The sequence below is a fragment of the Bufo bufo genome, chromosome 1 (genome assembly GCF_905171765.1).
Source record: "Bufo bufo chromosome 1, aBufBuf1.1, whole genome shotgun sequence".
NCBI lineage: Eukaryota > Metazoa > Chordata > Amphibia > Anura > Bufonidae > Bufo > Bufo bufo.
In genome coordinates this window covers 814721652-814745568 of record NC_053389.1, presented here as the reverse complement: position 1 = coordinate 814745568, position 23917 = coordinate 814721652, and positions in this window count along the sequence as shown.

Genomic DNA, 23917 nt, shown 5'->3' with positions numbered 1-23917 from the left:
ATAACAGTGTCCCTGCAGTGTGAATGACCCCCCAATACAGGGGCTGGCATCTGGATTAGGAATGACAGCAGGGACCGGTGCAGTCCCTGTATTCTAATGCACTGGCCCCACTCACTGTAGTATAATCTTATCTAATCTGCATTGTTAAGATATATTAATCATTCATGTGTAATCCATCTGTATTCCTTACAACATTAAGTTCCGTAGCAGAGGAGGGATTCCTGCTTCATTCATAAAGTGGGCGGCGCAGGCGCATGACGTAGTGAGTGATGCGTCGTCCGCCCGCTCTCCTCCCTCTCTGCCACAGAATTAAATGTTGTAAGTAATACAGATGGATTACACATAATTATATCTTAATGCAGGTTAGATAAGATTATACTACAGTGAGCGGGGCCAATGCATTAGAATACAGGGACTGCACCGGTCCCCGCTGTCATTCCTAATCCAGATTCCAGCCCCTCCTCCCTGTTGATACACCCGCCCACCGCGCTGTGCGGCATGGTGGCGGCCGTGTATCATTAGGTTATATCGCGTTGTGGGATTTGTCGGATTAGATTTTTACTAAATACGTCGGGATTAGAGTCCACGAATCCCACAAGATTTGAGGGATTCGTGGATTCTACGGATTCGTCATCCCACCTCTAATTATTAGCTAGTCTTGATGTGGAGGCCCTCTACAGCTCCATCCCACATGATAAGGGGTGTGAAGTTGTGGGGGCCTTAATGAGCTCATCATTGTTGTACTCCTACAGATTTATTCTGCAGAACAACATTTTTATGTTTGATCGGCAGATCTTCCACCAACTCAGGGGTGTTGTGATGGGAAGTCCATGTGCCCCTACCTTTGCAAATCTCTACCTGGGCTGGTGGGAGAAAGAGGTGCTCTTTGGGGATGGCATGAGTCGATGAGCCTCATCAATTTTATTATGGCTGAGGTGGAAAGATCAAAGCTTTTCAGCAGTTCGTATCCACTTTGAATGTGAATAACCTAGGCCTGTTCTTTACCAGCAAAATAGATGAGGTCAAGTTAACATTCCTGGACTTGACCATCAGTGTTGGTCCTGATAGGAAGATCAAGACCAAAATGTTTAGGAAGCCTACGGCTACCAATACGCTTCTCAGGTGGGAAAGCAGTCACCCACTACCACTTAAACGGGGTATCCCGGAAGGGCAACACCTACGAGCGAGATGCAACTTCTCAGACTGGATGGATGTTAAAACAGCGGCAATGCAATTACAGGCCAGGTTTAGACAGAGGGGCTATCCAAATGGGCCCCTGAGGCAGGCATATCATGCAGCGGCCTGTAACAGAGAACCTGTTGCACCCCAAGAGTCGCACAGGTGAAGAGTAAAATCAGTATCATTGGCACTTTTGATCACGCGCATGAAGAAATATGCACTATTCTTAAAAGATCATTGGGGGATACTGAGATTAGATCCTGACATAGGCCATCTTCTGGGGGAAACCTCAGGTATAAACTAGTGCATAGTGCATTCTCCACTCCTGTGTCTACCATGTGGTTATCTAATAAACCATCCGACACATACAAGTATAACATCCCAGAGTATGTCACTAAAACTCTGTCACCCTGCTACAATAATGTTAAGTGTGAATGTATTGTCAATAACTATTTAATATATATTTGCTGTAATATCCATGTACGCCAGCAGGTGGCAGCAATATGTAAGCAGACCATGGTTAGTTAATAGATCTAGGCTGGAATAGACCATTCCAGGCTAGCTTCCCCCTATCTGAGGAGGAGTGGAATGTTCCCACATCCTACTTCAGAGGGAGGAAGGAAAGTTCTAGGCAGTGTGAGCCACCCCCCTGCTGGGGTAGGCTGTGTTAGTAGGAGCTCCCAGAAACAGGGACCCCAACCAAGGATCCAAGCCTCGGCTGAGGCCCAAGTTCAACCTTCCCAGCCTGAGTCCCCTACCTCAGCTGGTGGACAAAGAAAGCAGCTTTTCACATAACTATCAGATCTCCAGGAAGCCACCACCATACCCTGCGAGCAGTCCTGTAAGTAAAGATCCTAAGACAAAGAGAAGATAATTACCTCACCAGCTAGTCAGACCCAAACTAAGCAGACTAAAGACAGAGCAGAAGATAGATACCTGCCAGTTTCTCTAGGCATATGATCAGATGCAGAATACATATAAATTCCTGCCACATATTGCCAAAACCTGATGGGACCCTAGACTATAGCTGTACACTGTATGGATCAAAGCTGCATACCACCAAGTAAAGACAAGTTGGACCCTATTATCTGTGTGGATTTCCATCATTCCTCAGTTACTCCTATTAACCACACTCATTTTGTTGCATGTGAGCCAGGATACAGGAGTCCAGCCGTACTACAGGTAGGAGACACCGTTGACACTACACAGAGACATTATCCCCCTCTGGCATTCCTCACCTGGTACGTGAGCTCATAACATCTTAAAGGGCCCTGCTACAGCACCTGCTCAAGCTGCAACTGGCGTCACGAACTTATACGCATATATACTGACCCACTGCATAGCATGCCCACTGACCCAGTGTCCTGCTCATTGCACAAGTGTAGTGGTTGTGTGGCATGTAAGGCGATTAAAAAGGTGGACACCATTATCAGCAGTGTAAACAAGAGATGTTACAAGATCAGATCCTTCAAGTGTAAAACCATTGGAGTTGTATACATTGCAACATGTATATGTGACCTACAATATGTAGGAAAAACAAAGAGGGAATTCAGATGGCGAATTTGCGAGCCTCTACGGGACATTGAAAACAAGGCTGACACCCCGATAGCTCAGCATGTGGCCTCATGTCATCAGAACATATCAAATTTTATCAGCTTTCAGGGCATAGAACACATTAGAGCGTCTCCCAGAAGAGGAGATACGGACAATCTCCTACGTAAGGAAGCCCAATGGATGTTGACCTTGCAAACGGTAAAACCTCTGGGGCTCAATACATTTATTTTCTATGCCTGTTTTATTTAAAGTATATGGACCCTGTATGTAACTGTCCTGTAGAATATAGGACAATTCTGACGCATGCACTGAAATAAGTCCACTATTGACTGTTTGAAATACGGAATATCTTTACATATACATGGGGTCTCCTTGCCTTGGTAAAAGAGTGGCAATTTTTTTAAAAGTTTTTTTATTTCCTAGTGCCGCAGGCTTTTTCTCAGTATCAAGTGTTTTTCTCAGTATCTGAATGTTGGTCTGCTGCCGAAACAAACCGATCCTGATGAGACAAATGTTTAATAGTGGTCTCAGAAACGCGTCAAGGGTTAAGTATAGGACAGCAGTAATATCAGAATTTTTCATAGTGCAGATGAGACAGCCAGTACCAATATGTTATAGCTAGCAAAGCTAATTTGGCAAAGCCAGCATTAATTAATTTAAAAAGAAACAGTTAAGGATTCGCCAGCTAATGGGGGGCATTCTAATATGTTGACACCAATACTAAAGACTTCAGAGTTTGCCCCATCCGTAAACTCTGTTCTCGTGGCAATATACCCTATTTTAGAGTCCCCAGACCATGAGAATCACAAATTATTTCCAACAATTGGGATGAAAACCAACAAAAATAAAAAATACAGAAGAGGATGCAGGGGGGGAGGGGGCAGGAACAAGAATCAAAACAAAGATGATGTTAGGGGGAAACTATACTATCACCCCAAAAACTACAGTAGTATTTCAGGTGTCTGCAACCTCTCCTCGTACAATCTAACCAAGTACAAAATCCCCCTGCTGAAAAGGGTCTATCCTTTTGACCAACATCTAAAATTTATGAGTTAGATTTTTTTGGGGATCTGAATAAATTCGTAAAGAAGCTAACGATTAAAAGGCATTTCAAGATTCAAGAACAATCTACCAAAAAGGCACAAAATTTACAAATTGATGAGAAAAGTCAACATCCCTTACGTATACCATCTGGTCTAAAGCCCCCGTCAAGCTTTTATCCAATACATAAGGGAAATTTTATTGATACCTTTTACACGATCGTATCTGATGAATTTCGTAAAATTAACACAAAAGGCCCAAAAAAAGTCTAATTTAAAACCATACGAAAAATCAGCTTTAAAAAAAAAAATTACTAGATAAGATATTGGTCGATCGGAATGCGGACAAGGGGGAGGTATAGTCATACAGAATAAGGAAGACTATCAAGGAAGCCCCCCCAACGGGTTTTTTAGATTAGGGAATATCATACCCCCTAAGGAACAGTTACAACGCAAGGGAACAAACATCCCAGAAGTAGTTAACCTCTCAGACAGACCCATAAATAGTATCGAGATGACTGTTTTGAGCAAAGGGCTTTCCTTCGTCCCAACACGGCACTTTGATAACTTCACCTGGGTCAAGGACTTACAATTATTTGTCCGAAAACTCAGGTGGCACAAATTCTTTAAAAATAAAGATAAGCGCCAGTGTCTGGACTTGGGAATACCGACTGAACTCCTGACAGATGTGAGGCTCTTACACAGCCTATCAGAGGGAGATGAGAGACCAGAAGGGTTAGGTCCCTTTACCACATTACATAAGAGTAAACGGATGCCTCCAGCATATCCTGTTTAGATGTCTTCCTCCAAGTGGTATCAAGGGACCTCACCAGAGTCTCCCCTCTCCCTCTATCACAAAACTGTACCAATGAGGAATGGACCGCCATTTCCCTCCTGAAAGATGATCCTACAATAGTCATCAAACCATCCGATAAAGGAGGGTACATTGTGGTTATGAACCGTTGATATTATAAAACCATGTGCGACAGAATTTTGAAGGACAGGGAGAGTTATGCGATCCTTACATCAAATCCTACCGAACCTTATCTGATTGAATTGAGGGACCTGTTGTATACAGCCAAACAGGATAGATTGATCTCGCAGGAAGAGCTTGACTTTTTATACCCAAATTTCCCAACAACAGCCACCTTCTATAGTTTGCCCAAATTGCATAAAGGGACTAATCCCCCGAGAGGTAGGCCTATTGTTTCAGGGATAGGTAGTATTGGTCAAAACTTGGGTATCTGGATCGTATACACATGCCATTCGTGGTGTCTCTCCCATCCTATACGAGAGATACCATGGATCTGTTGAAACGCCTTGATGGTATCAGCATTGAGAAAGAATCTATTTTGGGCAGCATTGATGTGAAGGCCCTCTATTCTTCAATTCCTCATGATATAGGCCTTAAAGCCGTCGAACACTTTTTAAGCATGAGAGGACAACAATTTCATGACCACAACCAGTTTGTCCTGAGACTCCTCCACTTCTTGCTGACCCATAATTTCTTACTCTTTGATGGCAGACTGTACCACCAGCTCAGAGGCACGGCTATCGGCTGTTCGTGTACGCCATCTTATGCAAATTTGCTCCTGGGCTGGTGGGAGTCGGCCATTGTGTTCAGCGATGATTCGTCACTATGTACCAGGGCCATTTCATTATGGGCCCGGTACATAGATTACATTTTTATCATCTGGAACGACACCTCCCTGTCATTCAGCAGGTTCGTTCAACAACTCAATTCCAATGCCATTGGCTTACGATTTACACATGAGTCAAATACAGATAACTTACATGTCATGCCCCACTCTGACGATGTGCGAAGGTCAGCCAGGATTGCAGCACGAGTCTAGCATTTGTTTTGATGCTGTGCTGGATCTGCCTCGCATCAGGTGCACTGGGTGGAGTCATTAGTTTAAATGGTCTCCAGCTAAAGTGCTTTGAGCAGATTATACTGTTCATTAGTGTCTGGGAAGTTTGGAAGGAAGGTTGGCTGTTTGTTCCTGCTCTCAGCAGATAAGTGTCTTTTCTTGTTTGGCTGTTTATGTCATCTTACCCATCCAGGTTCTGTGCGAGCTGGCTGCTCCTTTCTCCCCACTTCACCATCTCAGGGAGTTCAGGGTTCTGTTAGTTTAGGCTGGTGGACACAGCAAATCTACCATCAAGGTTTGTCTGTGGGCTGAGCATTGCAGGGAAAGAGGTCAGGGATAAATTAGGAGGTGACCCTTCCCCTGTCTCTCGTCCAGAGCCTGGTTGGTGTGTTGTCTGTTTAACTGTGCACGTCCGCCGTGACATTACCTTTCCTAGACGTGTACATTTATAAATACATTTCTGGCGAACTTTCCACTAGCATCTATAAAAGGTCAACTGCAACCAATTCAGTGTTGCATTGGAACAGCAGTCACCCTACACTAAAAAGAGGGATCCCGCGGGGGCAGTACCTGCGACTCCACCGGAACTGCTGAGAAAAATCAGAATTCAAACAGGCTGATGTACTGAGGGAAAGGTTTCTATCTAGGGGGTACCCAGACCACACGCTCAGACCGGCCTTTCAGACAGCCCTCTCCACTGATCGCACTAAACTACTTACCCAAGGTGACAAGAAGGGTGGGGATGACAAAATACGCCTCATCACCACCTTTGATGGTGTGTCAGGACATGTTAAAGGGATCCTCAAAAAACATTGGCCCATCCTGTTAATGGACCCCGAAATCAGGGAGGTCATTCATGACTATCCTCAAGTCACTTTTAGGAAGGGCAACAGTCTACGGGATCTCATGGTCCGAAGCCATTATACTCCTGCCCCACAAAAGGGCACCTGGTTGGACCGCGAACCCAAAGGATGCTTTAGATGCAGCGGATGTGTTGCATGTAACACGATACAATGTAGCAAAACTTTTTACAGCACTAACCTAATTAAATCCTTTACAATCAAGCATTTTATTAATTGCAGGACTAAGGGGGTTATCTATAAGATTACCTGTGACTGTAAAAAAGAGTTCATTGGGAAAACAAAAAGGGAGTTCCGCCGACGTATAGGGGAACACCTGGGAGACATTGCCAACATCAGAGACACTGTGGTGTCCAGACACGTACACGAGTGTCACCAGGGTAGAATCAACACACCTACATCTAGCCCCTCAAAATTGTACACAGGAAGAATCAGAGGCACTTGAGAGTCTAGCCCTAAATAAGAATATAACCATAAAGCCCTCGGATAAGGGAGGAAATACTGTCATTATGGACACAGACAGTTACAAAATAATGTGTGAAAAACTCCTGGCCTCACGTGACTTATGAGATCCTGAAGGGAGACCCCACGATTAAATATAGGCAGGAACTCAAGAGCATATTGGACACAGCAAAAAATAATAAACTAATCAGTCAGACCGAATAGGATTTTCTTTTCCCACAGCACCCACAGATAGCAACATTTTATTGTTTGCCCAAAGTGCACAAAGGATATGACCCACTTAAAGGCCGGCCAATAGTTTCGGGCATAAATAGCCTAAGCCAAATGTGGGAATTTATATAGACAGAATTCTATTACCCTTTGTGCAATCACTTCCCTCATACGTTAGGGACACAGGAGACCTCTTAAAACAACTAGAGGGGATACACCTAGAGGAGGGGTGCATATTGGGGAGCATTGACGTGGAGGCCCTATATTCATCCATCCCGCATGAATGGGGCTTACATGCAGTAGCATATTTTTTGGGTACACGTGGATGCCAATTTGTGGCACACAATAATTTGATCCTTCAGCTCCTGGAGTTTGTATTATGCAAAAATTACTCTCTCTTCAATGGTAGATTCTACCACCAGCTCAGGGGCACCGCGATGGGGTGTTCCTGTGCCCCGTCGTATGCGAATCTGCTCCTGGGCTGGTGGGAGGATATTATTGTCTTCTGCGACGAGTCCATCTGTGAGGTTCAGAATGTCCAGATGTGGGCACGTTATATTGATGACGTGCTGGTGGTCTGGAAAGGCTGTTCCAAGTCATTTTCTGAATGGGCATTAGGCCTAAACGGGAATCAGATAGGACTGCGCTTCACGTCAGAGTGTGATTCTAAACAGCTACCATTTTTAGACATCCTCATCATTAAGAATCAAGACGGATGTCTTGAAACCACAATATTCCGAAAGCCGACCAACAAATTCCCTCCTGAGGTGGGATAGTTGTCATCCTTTCCCCCTCAGGAGGGGAATCCCTCGGGGCCAGTACCTGAGAATAAGGAGAAATTGCTCCAAGGAGGCAGAATTCCAAAAACAGGCAGCAGATTTAAAGAAACGTTTCATGGATCGGGGTTACCCCAGTGGCACACTAACACCGGCCTATAAGGCCGCAAAAGCTCGTACTCGCAGTTCCCTGCTCACTCCGAATATTATAAAAAAAAGTACTGACAATGTGTCGGCAACAGAGACACAGGAGACACGTTTGATCAGCACGTTCAATGAAGCCTCTGCAGGTGTAAGAGAAATTATCACCAAACACTGGCATGTACTCAGAATGGACCCTGACCTGTGTGCCACCATAAAAGAGTACCCCAATATTACATACAGGACGGGGAAGAGTGTACGTGATTGGACAGTGAATAGTCATTTTTCCCCTAAGCCAGCACAAAAAACGTGGCTGGAAAAGGGAATTTATGGTAATTACCGATGTGGAGGGTGCATATTAAACCTACACAAAGGCCTCTCTGTCAAACTAGACAGCTACAATTACCACTTGTACAATATCCAGAATAGACTAAAACAAGCAAGTGGAAGTAATGTATCAAAATATCATTTATTATAAAATATAAAGTATGGAGAAACAACAGGATGGTATACAGTATACAGAAAAGCAAAGGGCCATGCGACACCAATTCATACACCTATCAACCTATGCAAGATAAAACACAGGGTAGTAAAGCCAGTGAACCGGGGCATTAGCTCTGGGACAACCGGAATTGCGTGACACAAAATGATCGCCACAATGGGGCTATGTGCCGAATGTTGAGTTCTTGGACATTATGATCACAAAGGGTCCTGATGGATATTTGTCCACCAATCTCTTTAGGAAATCCACGGCTGTCAATGCCCTTCTCCACGCCGACTCTGCACACCATCCGAAAACGATACAGGCAATACCCACAGGGCAATTCCTAAGAACCCGCAGGATCTGCTCCAATGATGAGAAGTTTGAACAGCAGGCATCTGTCTTGACGCAGCGATTCCTTGAAAGAGGATATCAACTTAATACGATCCAGCGGGGCTATGAGAGAGCCAAAAAAACAACAAGAGATTCCTTGCTGGTGAGTAGAATCAAAAACAAGGAAAATAGGGACTCAGGAGTGAGATTTATCACCCCATTCAACAACAAGTGGCGGCTCATCCAAAACATTCTATGTAGGCACTGGTCGGTCCTACATACAGATGGGGATCTGGCAGTAGGCCTTCCAGCATACCCCCAGATCACTTGGAGGAGGTCACGCAATTTGCGTGACATCCTGACCAAGAGCCACTACGTCCCTAAACCAGTAGGAGGTATTTTTGGGAGTAAGGGCCCCAGATGGGGATCATTTTCTTGTGGATCATGTGCTGCTTGTAAATACATGGTCCGCTCCACTGCCTTCTGTGATTCTTCTGGTCAAAAGAATTTTAAGATTGTACACAACATCAATTGCAACACAGAGGCAGTGATATATTTGATCACATGCCCATGTAACTTGTTTTACATTGGCATGACAAAGAGGGCCCTCAAGGTACGGGTATTAGAACATATTGGTAAGATTTGATCAGCCGCAGAGACACCAGAGAGAGATTGGGAATCGCTACAAGCCGTCCCACGACATCTCCGCAGGTTCCATGGGTCTGATCCAGGGGGACTGACAGTGAGAGGTATTGATAGAATCCATCTAGGATCCAGAGGCGGGAACATTAAAGTAGCCTTACTCCGCAGAGAAACTAGATGGATAGTCACCCTGGACACTGTCACTCCGTACGGCCTAAATGAATCTAATAGCTTCTCCTCCTTTCTATAAACATTGCGCAAATTTTAAATGCAGGGTATAATTTTTCTGTTTTTATATATATATTTTCTTTGCACTATAATATTCTATGTTTTCTTTTCTTTCTTTTTTTTTAGATCAATTTACCCAGTATTTTTGGGATATGGTGGTGATGGATTCAGCAACCAATCAGGGGAGGACATGACCGATATGAAGGACGGGATCCAATAAGAACATCAAGCAACATATGTATATGCATATGGGAGAATGTATATTTATGGTTATCACATGCCCTGAACATATTCATCCCCTCATATATGTTAGGGATCACTCTGGCTTATTTTGGTCAGGGCTAGCTCTTGTCTTGATACCGTGATGTCCCATATGTTGGGGAGGATTCATATATGGACCTTGTTTCATATAATTTGGGTTGTTCTGACTTCTCAATACCTGCCGGGTTGGGAGTGCCTTGGTCGACCCCATTGGCGGCCGGTGCCGCCGGTGGTGCCGCCCCTGTCACTCCCGCCCCATACCTTTGTGGTTCTTGATATTTAAGGGTTGCGCAATTTTTGCAGTCATGGCGTTTGACGCTTATAACCATTTTTGGATGCATTGACCATGTGGCTCTTATGAGCACCAGCGAGCTTGTCCCACTACTCAGTTAGGAGTGAAAAAATATATATATTTTTTATTTTTTATATTCAATTGCCACTCTATTTACACCTTTTGATGTTTATATGATATGTTCTCTTTTAATCATGAATATATGATCTATTTCTGATTTATATGGATCATGTTTTGATAATATCTATATTATTGTATTGTTCACTTTTAATCATGAATACTCTATTTCTTCATATTGATCATGTATTGATTATATGTATATCACTGTATTGATCATATATCCATTATATATGTATTTTTCATAATATTTTTCTTTTTATTATATTTTTTTTTTTCACCACCTACATATGGTACTCTGGTTCTATTTATTATGGTTCCTCTGTATATCCTTTGTCACTCACCTGATGTTCCATCGCGTAGGTGGGCTACGTGATTTTATTCTTATATATTCACATGGATGGATTCTCTCCATATACACATTTCTTTTATATATTTACATTTTTTATTTTCCATGCATGATTTTCCCCTTTTTGGATATGTGGGCATTTCTCGCTGGTTTTTAGATACCGTGGATTACATGGGACCCAATATGGATATATGGAGCGCTTTTCCTTAGGCATAGGTCATATGATCCACGCGACTGCGTCTATTTCCAGTCTTTGATTCATCTATCGGGAGTTGCGGGTCACCTGCGTTCCACGGGGCCGCGGATCACGCATGCGCTGCACGGCGCCATCTCGACGTGCTCTGTGACGTCTGTAAGCACCGCGCATGCGCGGTGCGCAGACGTGGACGCGCTGAGAGATGGCTCCGTGGATCATGGAGTTTTCCGCACCCGTTAGAGTGGACCGCAGGTGACTCATATCTAGGTAATACCTCCCTGTCCTCCCACCCCCATTCTAGCCTATATATACCCTGCCTGCATATCATTCAGTACCTCCTGACGAAGCCGCTGAGGTGAAACACGCGTCGAGGTCTCGCGCTCAGGGTCTGGTATCCATTCATTCACCATGTCTTCAGGTACGTCCTGCGTTTAGTACAGCCTGGCATCCCCATAGGGCACTTCTATATATATCCATAGTGGCTCCCGAACATTCAGGTTTATTTTTGCCATTTTTTGAGATCCACATACTGACTCTAATTGAGGGTTTATTGTTATACTGGTCAGTTTTGTTGCCTATGTATTTTGGGATGTGTGGGATAGCTCATGGTCAACCAGGTACGATCATCTGTACCTACGGCACATAGCCCCATTGTGGCGATCATTTTGTGTCACGCAATTCCGGTTGTCCCAGAGCTAATGCCCCGGTTCACTGGCTTTACTACCCTGGGTTTTATCTTGCATAGGTCGATAGGTGTATGAATTGGTGTCGCATGGCCCTTTGCTTTTCTGTATACTGTATACCATCCTGTTTCCCCATACTTTATATTTTATAATAAATGATATTTTGATACATTACTTCCACTAGCTTGTTTTAGTCTATTGTGGAGCCTGTAAATACATGCAGTGTGGAAAAACCTTTAGGAGCAGCAATACAGGGAAAACATATGTTGTCAGGGATCTGATAAACTGTAAAACCATAGGGGTTGTTTACAAGATCACATGCACCTGCATGAAGGAATATGTTGGTAAAACAAAAAGGGAGTTGAGAAGGAGAATTGGCGAACACGTAAATGATATTCATAATTGTCGTGACACCACGGTCTCGCGCCATGTACGTTCTGAGCATGATGGGGATCCAAGGTGCCTTTCCTTCATGGGCATAGAAAAAGTGAAGCCACCTCTAAGGGGCAGCGATTGGGATAAAAGAATCCTCCAGTGCGAGGCGAAATGGATATTCTACCTCAAGACGGTATATCCCAATTGCCTCAATGAACAACAGAGCTATACATGCTTCATTTGATGATAGGGGCACCTGGTGTGCATTCAGGGGTACCAATTGATCAATCTATGGGGGCTGTTTGTCGCACTCTGACGTGGAGCGTGGGTACACCAGTGCTGATATCACTATGATGCAAGCGTGGGGTACCTTACACATCGGAAGATATAATGATGAGAGAACTGATAATTAATTATTGGCGCAGGAATGTAGGTTTTTCTGTTATATCCTCTCCATTTTGCACTACTTGCATAACTATCTATATGTTGACATCGGTGAGGAGGAGAACCTGCCTAAGAAATCCATATTCGAATTATTATATTTAGTGAAGCTACCGTCCGGCATCTGAGACGTCCATCAGCGTGAAGTGCCTGCGCGTCGTCCCGTTACCTAGTGACGGATGACGCTCAGACACAACTTCCGGCAGCCTAAGTGATTGCGTGACGCAACTTCCGGTGGAGTGGAGCGCATGGTAATGGCGTGCGTTCCATATGCGTTCCACCGGGAGAGGACGGAACAATAGGGCGGAAATAGTTGGAGGCGCTGATTTTAAAAGGCGACGCAGCAGTGTATGCTGAGTCTCCACACTGCTGGCATCTTGTGGTGAGGCAAGGCGAGGGTACTATTGGGGACACTTCCCTATACCCCGGAGGGCGTGTACCACTGACCGTCCATACCGCTTTGTATCTACAAAGAAAGAAACTCTCTGCTGAAGCAGTAAGTTATAAATACATACCTAAGAATGTTATATGGATGCATATGAAATTAAGCACATTTAGTGACTGTGGGTTTTGCACATTTACTTTTTAGAAACCCTCTGACTTCAGTAAGCCCCTGAAGAGTTTCATAGTTATTGAAACGAAACATGGCATGTAGGGCAACATAGTGAGGGAAATCACAGGGACTAGGCCCCACTTAGGGACAGGTTCCGTATGGGGTCGCCCCCGTCGGGGCGGGTGCTCCGTGTCGTTGAGGCAGGTCTATGAGAATAGCCCCTAATCATCCATATAGGGAGGGCTCTAGACCAGGGCATTATAGGAGAACACAGAGCCATATTATCTGAAGCAATTCGACCAGACTGTTATATCTGAAGCACTCTGGCCATTAATGCATATACTACACAGGAGTACTACACCACCCACCATCTAGTGAATCGTATGTCTACAAGACAGGGTAAGATCCACCCATTATCTTATTCTCTTACAGACGATTCTGGATAGTGGTAATATATGTGTATATATATATGTGTGTATGTTTATGTCCCACTACAACCACCAATGCTTTTAGTGATATTAGAGTAAAAGTTATATTTTAAATATACTCAGTCCACATGTGGTAAATACAACTATTGGAGGTGTGACCTACCTCTGCATATATATACCTGGTGCATAGAGATATATTACCGTACATAAGTGTCACCAGGGTAAGCCTAAATGTATAAAAGCAATAGGCATTGAGGTGGTCCATCCACCCATACGTGGTGGAGACTGGGACGCATCTTGTTGCAGCATGAGGCCCGGTGGACCCATCGACTACAGACCATGTCTCCATTAGGATTAAATGAGCAGCTTAACTTTAGTTGCTTCATCTAATCTCCCAATATCTTGATCGTTCACACTCCTGACTCAAGGTCTACCCATATGTATATGGGCTGCACGGGTGCCGCTTAAAATTATACATATATAATGTAGGCACGGCAGATGCCTTGACTCTGCGGACTGCCGATTCCCATTTTGAATTTCTGCTCTGTGACCATGTTATGGGCTGACTATGTGTTCCCACCTGCTTGATGCCATTAACTTTAAAATTATTTCGATATAACGTCTAAAATATAATTTTCTTACTGCGGCCACCTATCTGTAGGATCGCAATACTGACGGGTGCCGGAGATGCGTCCCGGTCACCTGGCAACCACGTCGGTTGAACTGCGCATGCCCAGGCGCGTTCAATACGCGGTGACGTCATCAGTACTCACCGCGTCCCAGGGAGAGAGCCAAGCCTCGCTTTAGAATGGTGCGCCTTTTAAAAGACAGAGGCCTTTATGGGTAAGTTAGGCTTATCATCGCCTGCGGACTAGGCCCCTAGTCAGGGTGGATTGTGGATATTATCACACGCCGCAACACCACCTGATTCTTGCTTTCTTGAGCAGTTTCTACATCCAGATCCAGCTCCAACATTATTTGGGATCCAGTTTATTATGGCCTATACCAGGGATCCTAATTCTATCTTGTGCTCAGCTCCCCATGTTTCCCCTGATGAGTCCTTCTACTGAAGGTGAAACGTGCATGTAGGGATAGATTGGAGCAGGGCGTACTAGGGCTATTTATTTCAGGGAAAGGTTCCTGACAGGGTCGTCCTTATCAGGGCGGGTGCTCTGCTGTTAGGCTGCTACAATATATCTAGCTATCCGGGCCAGAGCAGTACCCCCCTCTTAGGGCGCAACTAGGGATATCTCCCCTCTCCCTGTCAATCTCTACACCCAGTTACTGTACCCAGGGACAGCTTTCAATGTTTCATTTCTAGCTTTTCTCCTTGGACCGTGGAGTTCTGGAACCTTCTGGGTTGTGGTAGGACAATTGGTTATCCATAGGTTTCCTACTACAATCTTTATGTAATATATTGTTTATTGTATAATTTCAGGGATACCTTATATTAGTTATATGTATTAAAAGTTATGTTTTAGTTCATACATACTTCATATGATCGCCTCCTCAGGCTTTTTTGTTAAATAATAGGTGATCACAGAAAAAATGCACCAAACTGATATGCCACTGACTATACTGGCTAGTCATAAATGCAGATATTAAAAGCTGAGACTTTCGCCAATATGTTCCTGTCAGGAAAATATCGGAGCCCATCATTGCACCACGTCACGGTCACTCAGCATGGCAAAGGGTCCTACCACTACGCTACCTATGGTGTGAACACGGTCTGAAGGCGATGTAATCCAGCTCGCAGCCAGGCTTCCACACAAACGCCTAGCAGGACAACTAGTGCAATGTGAACAAAGCCAAGACTGCAAGCCACGCCCATATCAGACCCTGTGATGGAGGTCACCAGGTGCAAAAGAGTGTTTGAATGCCAGGTAACGGCACACACACTACATATAGAACAAGACAAAAACACAGAAATATAGTGGCAATACTGGAGGAGCGGCTCAACCCCTAACACTGTAGCGTGTTTTACATTGGGGGAGCAGCCCCGCCGCATGTGGACCGCAGCAAACGACTATCCCCAGCAAAAAATGCATACGGTGGAGGATGTCGGCGTGGTCCACATGCACCACAAGAGCATCCTACACAAAACGGAGCATTGTGCGGATGTAAATACAATCATATAAATCACAGAAAAAATGCACCAAACGGATATGCCACTGACTATACTGGCTAGTCATAAATGCAGATATTAAAAGCTGAGACTTTCGCCAATATGTTTTTGTCTTAAATAATAGGTGATCCAAAACGATTATCATATTCTCTAATTTCTCAAGACTATATCAAGGAAGCCGAAAGAAAGTCAGACATCGAATACTATATTCCTCTCGAAATGGATCTCTCTCAAGACAAGAAGGAGTTTAAGTCTCTTATCAAATCAGCAGCAGACATATTGGGGAAGAAAGAAAGAATGTGAATATATAAAATATTCCCCGATTGCATACTAGCCACGTTTTATCAGCATCTTCCGAAAATCCATAAGAGCCTCGAAAATCCCCCAGTAGGACCCATCATCTCGGGCGTTTTATCAACTATTCGAAATCTCTCACATTATATAGATACCTTTTTGCAAAAACACATAATGAATCTCAAGTCGTACCTTAAGGATTCTACATCTCTTCTAAAAGGAATTGAAAACCACTAGTTGGGAATCTTTAGACCAATGGCTTACACTAGATGTGTCAGCATTGTACTCAAACATTCCCCATGACTTGGGAATCCAATGTGTATCGGAATTTCTAAGTAAAGATCAGACAATGCCAGCACAGCAAAAGGATTTAATCCTGGATGGCATTAAATACATTCCGACACACAATATGTTCCACTTCAAAGACAAAATGTATAAACAAATACGGGGCACAGCAATGGGGACTAGGTTTGCACCAAGTTATGCCAACCTCTTCATGGGGTGTTTTGAAGGATTTCAGATCAGACCGATTTTTGGATCAATAATATTTTTTCTGAAGATACATCACGATTTGATTTTTTATTTGGAAGGGAGATTATCTCCATTTAAAAATTCATCACACACCTGAATAAGAACCAGTGGGTAATATTTACAGGAATGCATCATAAAAAAAAAAAAAAAAAAAAAAAAAAAAAAAAAAAAATAGAGTATCTCGACCTTGAGATAATCATAGAAGGAAATGAAATCATTACTTGCATTTTGTTTTGTTTTTTTAAGACAGTCGATAGCAACAGCTATTTGGATTTCAGAAGCACCCACTATAGGAAGTGGAAAAAAAATATATTTCATTCAATCAGTTCCAGAGAGGGAGACGCAACTGTACCCGCAAAATAGACTGAGGAACATAGTAAAATCCTTCTAACAAGATTCAGCGAAAAAGGATACCCAAGCGGGGTAATAAAGGAAGCTAAGGAACGAGCATCCAACCTGACTCAGTGGGAATGCCTGGAATCGAAAATCGGGCCAAAAAGAGAGATAGAGTTCAATAGGAACTTCATCACTACATATAATCAGGCAATCTTATGTGGGAAAGGGTCGGCACTGCTGGAATAGACGCGGTGCACGAGTCGGTGGGGAGACGTCCCAATACTTGCAATAAAGAAGAAGAGACCGGCACTCGCGATGATGATGATGAATGTTGCGTTTATTCAGTCACATATTAAGGACATATAGTGACGCGTTTCAGCACAACACGTGCTTTCTTCAGGACGCGTTTCAGCACAACACGTTTATTGCATCTTTCATTACTTCACCTGTGTCAGCCCTGAGGTGGGTGGAGCTACATAGTATGATGTCATTTCCCTTTTGTTTTGTTACTCCTCCCTCTCTGTGTATAAAAGAGATGTGATAGGAGTTTATTGTATAGTCTGAAGAAAGCACGTGTTGTGCTGAAACACGTCCTGAAGAAAGCACGTGTTGTGCTGAAACGCGTCACTATATGTCCTTAATATGTGACTGAATAAACGCAACATTTATCATCATCGCGAGTGCCGGTCTCTTCTTCTTTATTGCAAGTATTGGGACGTCTCCCCACCGCCTCGTGCACCGCGTCTATTCCAGCAGTGCCGACCCTTTCCCACATAAGATTGCCTGACTTTTGGGTACGAGCACGCATTACTCCTATAAATGAGCACCTTTGCCTACACAGAGGATGAGGCCCGTGATATTGTATCACAAGTCACAGCTTCAACTGATTTTCTCCAGATTCCCACCAGTGAGCTGAAGAGCAGGAATCTAATGAAGGAAAGCAAACACCTGATTGCGCTTGAACTACATGCTGCTACTCTAGCAGAATATCACCGCACACAGAGAATTCCGCGAGGACTAAGGGTGAAATTGAGACCAACATTTTTTGGTAATAACCTTGAATACTGCACTAGTTTCTCTAACATTCTCAATAAATGCTCATTGGACTTGATTGTTCTAACTGTGGAATACCTTAATACTGCCATTGAAGAGTGTAAAGCTCACATCACCACTGCTAAAGAACAGCTGAGGGATTGCCTCAAATCAGAGGATCTTGCAACATTGTATGAGAAAACCGACAAACAATGCAGAGAACTTCAGGTGAAAATAGAAGCTACCAAACGCTCCAAGTTCCTCCGAGATGTGGAGGATTACTCATCACAGCGTGTATACAGGTGACAGGACAAGTCCGGGACAGCTATCCCTTTTTCGTTTACAAGAGATCGCAGAACGGGATCTGCATCTTCCAGTACAGGCAGCGACACCTCGGGAGCAACGTCAATTCATTTTTTAGGCAAGCGCCGCGGCAAAAGAAGAGCAACACCAGGAGAGCCGGCCGCCATCATAGAAGCAGACGCACCGAGACTGACGAGATCGCAGGTACTGCCGAGAACTTAGTCGTTAATCTTTCAAGTAAAACTGTGAGTCCTGCGCAATTGAATTTACTGAAGAAGGGACTGTCCTTTAGCCCCACAGGGACGCTGGACACCTTTTCTCTGGACATTGATTTGCAGCGGTTTTTCCGTAATATACGTCTTAAAGTACACTTTACTAAAAATGTTGATGTAGATGACATGGGGGGCGGTCATGCTAGCTCTGAGGAATCGTCTGATTCTTTAACATTGCAACAATTTTCATTGAGAGTTAAAAGTCATTTTGCACCTCCGAAAATATACCATCCAGTTGAAACCTTTGCTAATTTAGTCCAACGGGATGTTAATTCTCTATTGCAACAGTGTAGACAAGGTTCTTTACAGATACGTAATAATTTAACAGCTGAAGAGAAGGGGGGTGCCCTTGTGATTCTGGATAGGGAGTATTACATCACAGAGATTTTAGGTCAACTGAGTGATAGAGACATTTAAGATTTTACAATCTGATCCGGTTTTTTCAATTAAAGGTGTATTACAGAGGATAGTGACTGAGGCGAGAGAGGATGGTATCATAGATAATAAATTAAGTGAATTTTTGATAAATCAGCATCCTATTACACCGGTGTTTTACACCCTCCCGAAAATTCACAAGTCCATGACCAGACCACCGGGACGCCCTATTGTGGCCTCCTCTGATTCAATCCTCTCTCCCCCAGCCATTTTTCTGGAGAAAGTACTCACACCTTTGACCACATTATCTCCTTCCTACCTACGAGACACAGGACATTTCTTGAGTGAAATACGTCCCCTTCACCTAGATAGAGACTGCATACTGGTCACTTTTGATGTATGCAGCCTCTATACTTCTATTACTCACGAAAAGGGTTTAGAGGCAGCATCCAGACTATTAAATACCAGTCATTATACATCAGCACAGAAGGATTTTTTTCTGACACTTTTAAAACTAGTGTTAGAGGAAAATTACTTCTTATTTCAAGACACCTTCTTTCAACAGCGCCGCGGGACCGCGATGGGATCGAACGTCGCACCGCCGTATGCAAACAGTTATATGTCATCGTTTGAAAGTGAATTTGTTTATTCCAATTCTTTATATTTAAAGCATTGTATATTTTGGCGTCGATTTATAGATGACGTGTTCTGCGTATGGCGAGGCGACGTTCGATCCCTCATGGAATTTAACAGTCATCTTAACTCCATTTGGAGTGAGCTTCAATTTACCAAACACTTTGATTTTCAACAAATATCCTTTCTTGATACATGGGTAAAGCGTAAGGATGATGGTACAGTGTATACTGATTTATATATCAAGGATACTGATCGAAATAGTCTACTTACCTACACTAGTAGCCATCCCCCAGCAATCAAGAAGGCGATTCCTTTTTCACAGTACCAGAGGGTTAAAAGGATCGTGACTGATCCTGACACCTGCGAAATTAGGTTGCAAGAGATGACGAAAAAGTTCCTCAACAGAGGCTATCCCCTACACTTATTACAATCTCAAAAGCACAAGTTAGATCAACCGCAGGGACAGAAGATTATTAAACCACCACGTATCCCATTAATAGTGAAGTACCATCCTTGGACACAGAGAATGAGGGGCATAATCAATAAGCATTGGCACATCATGTCTAGATCATATCCTCATATGGAGATATTTCAAAATTCTCCAATGATGTGTTTCAAAAGAGCGGATAATATTAGTGACAAATTTATTAGAGCAGACATAGGCACTAACAAACCTATAGTCAGACAATCCACACTGACTACTCCGCGTCAGGGCACATTTCCGTGTTTAAATTGTAATAACTGTTCGAGTGTCATTAGAGGTTCAACTTTGACCCACCCTCATTCTGGAGAACAAATTCCTATTAAAGGCATGTTCACATGCGACAGTAAAAATGTCATTTATATTCTGAAATGTCCCTGCGGTTTGGTCTATGTAGGGGAAACCTCAATGCGGATTAAAGATAGACTAAGTAAGCATAAGTCCACTATCCGCACTGAGAATCTGCTGTTACCCCTACCACATCATTTCCATGAGAAACGCCATGCGATATCGCAGTTGCGGTTTCAAGTGATTGAGAGTGTATCTTTACCTCGCCGTGGCGGCGACAGGAATAGTTTGCTTTTAAAGCGTGAGGCTTATTGGATCCACCGGTTACAAACTGTGGATCCAAGGGGGCTCAACCGCGAGTACAATATTTCTAGTTTCACTTAGTTCTTGACTATATTATTCTTATTATAAGAATTTAGATTATAATAATATACATTTCATTTGTCTCTTTCAGCGGACTTGATTCCTGAATTGTTATCAACTGTTCCATTGTTTCATCAATGTATTCACATTGATCTTTTTGGTTTATTGCATCTTTCATTACTTCACCTGTGTCAGCCCTGAGGTGGGTGGAGCTACATAGTATGATGTCATTTTCCTTTTGTTTTGTTACTCCTCCCTCTCTCTGTGTATAAAAGAGATGATAGGAGTTTATTGTATAGTCTGAAGAAAGCACGTGTTGTGCTGAAACGCGTCACTATATGTCCTTAATATGTGACTGAATAAACGCAACATTCATCATCATCGTGAGTGCCGGTCTCCTCTTCTTTATTACATATAATCAGGATCATGACAGGATCAGAACAATCCTTACCAAGAATTGGTACCTACTGAAAAAAGACCCAATACTCACCTCAATTATCCCAGAAGTACCTCGCCTCACATACAGGAGGGCACGAACTCTAAAAATATTTTAGCACCCAGCAAGTTGAAAAAGCCAGGGAATACAATTAAAAACACCAGTATACCCCAACAATTGGGGAGTAAAAAATGTGGCCCTCTGAGGTGTTTATGCTGCAAGTAGAGTTGAGCGAACCCGAACTGTAAAGTTCGGGTTTGTACCAAACTTTAGGTTTTTCGGCACCCGAACATTTACGTAAAAGTTCGGGTTCGGCGCTTTCTTAGCCCTTTTTGAAAGGCTGCACAGCATCCAATCAACAAGCGTCATACTACTTGCCCCAAAAGGCCATCACAGCCATGCCTACTATTGGCATGGCTGTGATTAGCCAACTGCAGCATGTGACCCATCCTCTATTTAAGCTGGAGTCACGTAGCGCCGCCCGTCACTCTGCTCGGATTAGTGTAGGGATAGGCTGCAGCTGCTGTGAGGGAGAGATCAGGGAGTAATCTTATGAAGAACTGCTTTTTTACTCAGCGATCTACAGCAAATGTGTTTTGTGGGTGCAGTGCACAATTTTTTTAAGCACTGATGAAGCACTCAGGTGGGAAACAGCCGTAGCCTATTCAGCTGGAACACTCACATATGCTGTCCGCTCCCTACCAAGAATAAAGCAAGTTTTTCTACGCATCGCGGTGAGTGCCGTCCTTAACCTCTTACCTGTATACAATTTCCGTAGCTGTAACCGCCTGGTTACACATGGGCAGAGCACCGCCGTCAACGTATGCTGCCAAGCTTCCAGGTGACTAGTGCTGACATAAGGATAAAGGGTTGTTCTACGTCTCATGCAGTGCCACTCCGATTTTTTCTACTACCACTAATTAATTATTGGACTATGCTATTTTTGGTGTTTGTCTTGTAAAGAGTAGAGCACGCTGTTTCTAACCCCGTGGTTTTCAACATGGATGTCACCATAGAGGAGGAGTGCGCAGGTTTATCCGCAGGTAGAGAAGTGGACACATTTAACTGAGTGTAACCAGAAAGATGTAATTAACACCATGAGTACCAGGACACTAGTAACTAAAGTGTCGCAACTTGCCGAAAAAGAGGTCCGCTTGTATTGGACTATCAGCTAATTGAGATCTTATCAAGAAAGCAGACTGGTCCCTAGAGGGCTCCGAATTTATAAAGAAATGTCGCAATTCCAAGATGACACAGATTTTTTTCCCTTGAGTGGAAGAAAATGCACCTGGAGTTCTCTTTAAAGATACAGGAGACTGTGTTAAAGAGAAACGAAAAAAAGTGTATTAAAATGTAAAAATGGAGCTGGACAAAGCTAAAAGTAGAGCTCTCCACACGCCTTACGGAGAAACAGTTTAGCGCTTTTGAAAAACGCCTGGAGGCCAGATTGGTCACCATACAGAGTGAAAAAAGAAAAGAAAAAAAGAGACTACGCGATAAACAGGACTTTGATAGAGACAAGGTGTTCAATTGGAATCTGAAAAATCGCATGAGAAAATGCAGGCAGCCGCGAAGGAGGAGCGATTATTGGACCACTGACTCGGACTCTAGTCACTCCGATGATATGATGACACAGGGGCCTGTAGACCCCAGTAACAACCTCATGAGCCAGCCCCCTTTGGGCAACACACAAGAAGGGGGAGGAGCAAGGGCAAAAACACAAAAAAAGCAGGGCCACAAAAGAAAACAGGTGTCCTGGAGAAATAAGTTGTTCCTGCATCCCCATGCACTCCACACAATTTAGTGATCAACCTGACTGGCTCCGTGCTTCCACCAGACTGTGAGCGAGTCCTCAACCGGGGGCTCAACTACAGCCTGGTGGAGCAGTTTGACCCGGTCGGATTTGAGATAGATCTGTACAAGGCAGTCAGAAAGCTTACATTAAACAAGCTGTTCAATAGAGTCCCATTCACAAATTAGGAAGCGAGAGAGGGGGAGGTCCCAGCACATATAGGCCCTTTGGGGTTCAGTACCACTGCAAATTTTGACCCCCACGGAAGTGGAGTGTTTAGAGTGGATGACAGGTGCGTCTTTTGGCACCCCCACCCCACAACAGGAGGGGGGCGTCAGGTCCACATTTAATCCCCCCTTGGCTGCTGGTAGTTCCATCGATTTGTTCCAACAAAAAGTCTTAGAAGGGGTGAAGGCATTAGTATACCCAAAGGCACTCAAAAATTTGGGCGTTGGAGAGGAAAAAGCCCTAAAATGGTTACAAGCACGTGAAGATATCGTCATTAAACCAGCAGACAAGGGGGGTAATGTGGTCCTGATGACCAAATATTACTATGTGACAGAGGCACGTCGCCAGTTACATAACAATGAAGTGTATGAAAATTACAGGCAGACCCCACATACCAAGTGCAGGGTCTGTTAAGGAGACTTCTCCATAAACATTGTGAATGTAATACACAGTCACAAAAAATGGCAGAAGTTACTGCCAGCTTTCCCCTCAAAACCTGTCACGAGGGTGTCAAGAGCCACGCCTGACTCAGTTATACCCGGGGTCAGGAAGTCGCAGCGGGTGGCAGCGCGCTCTATGTAGAAAGATAGTGCTGTTTCGTTATGGTAGCTTTCTGGGTTTGCCTTACAACCCTTTTTGGCTCACTCAGGGATCCGTAGCTCCTTCTCCTCAGCTGTTTCTTGTCCAGCACTCCCAACCTCCTTATATTCCCCTCTCCCACTTCTCTGGTTGCCAGATACAGAGCTTCCTGCCTGGACTTCTATACTGACCCACTGGAGCTGTGTAGCTGTGTTCCCTGGTTGTTGTTCCAGAACTTTACCCTCCGGATCCCTGTTGGGCCTTGGTGGTCTGCTGTTGTCGCCCACCTGGGATTATATGTTTGTCTGTATTGTCTGTCCTCTCCTTGGTGTTTTCAGCTTAGTGTCAGTGGTGCGGACTAGTGATCCCACCAC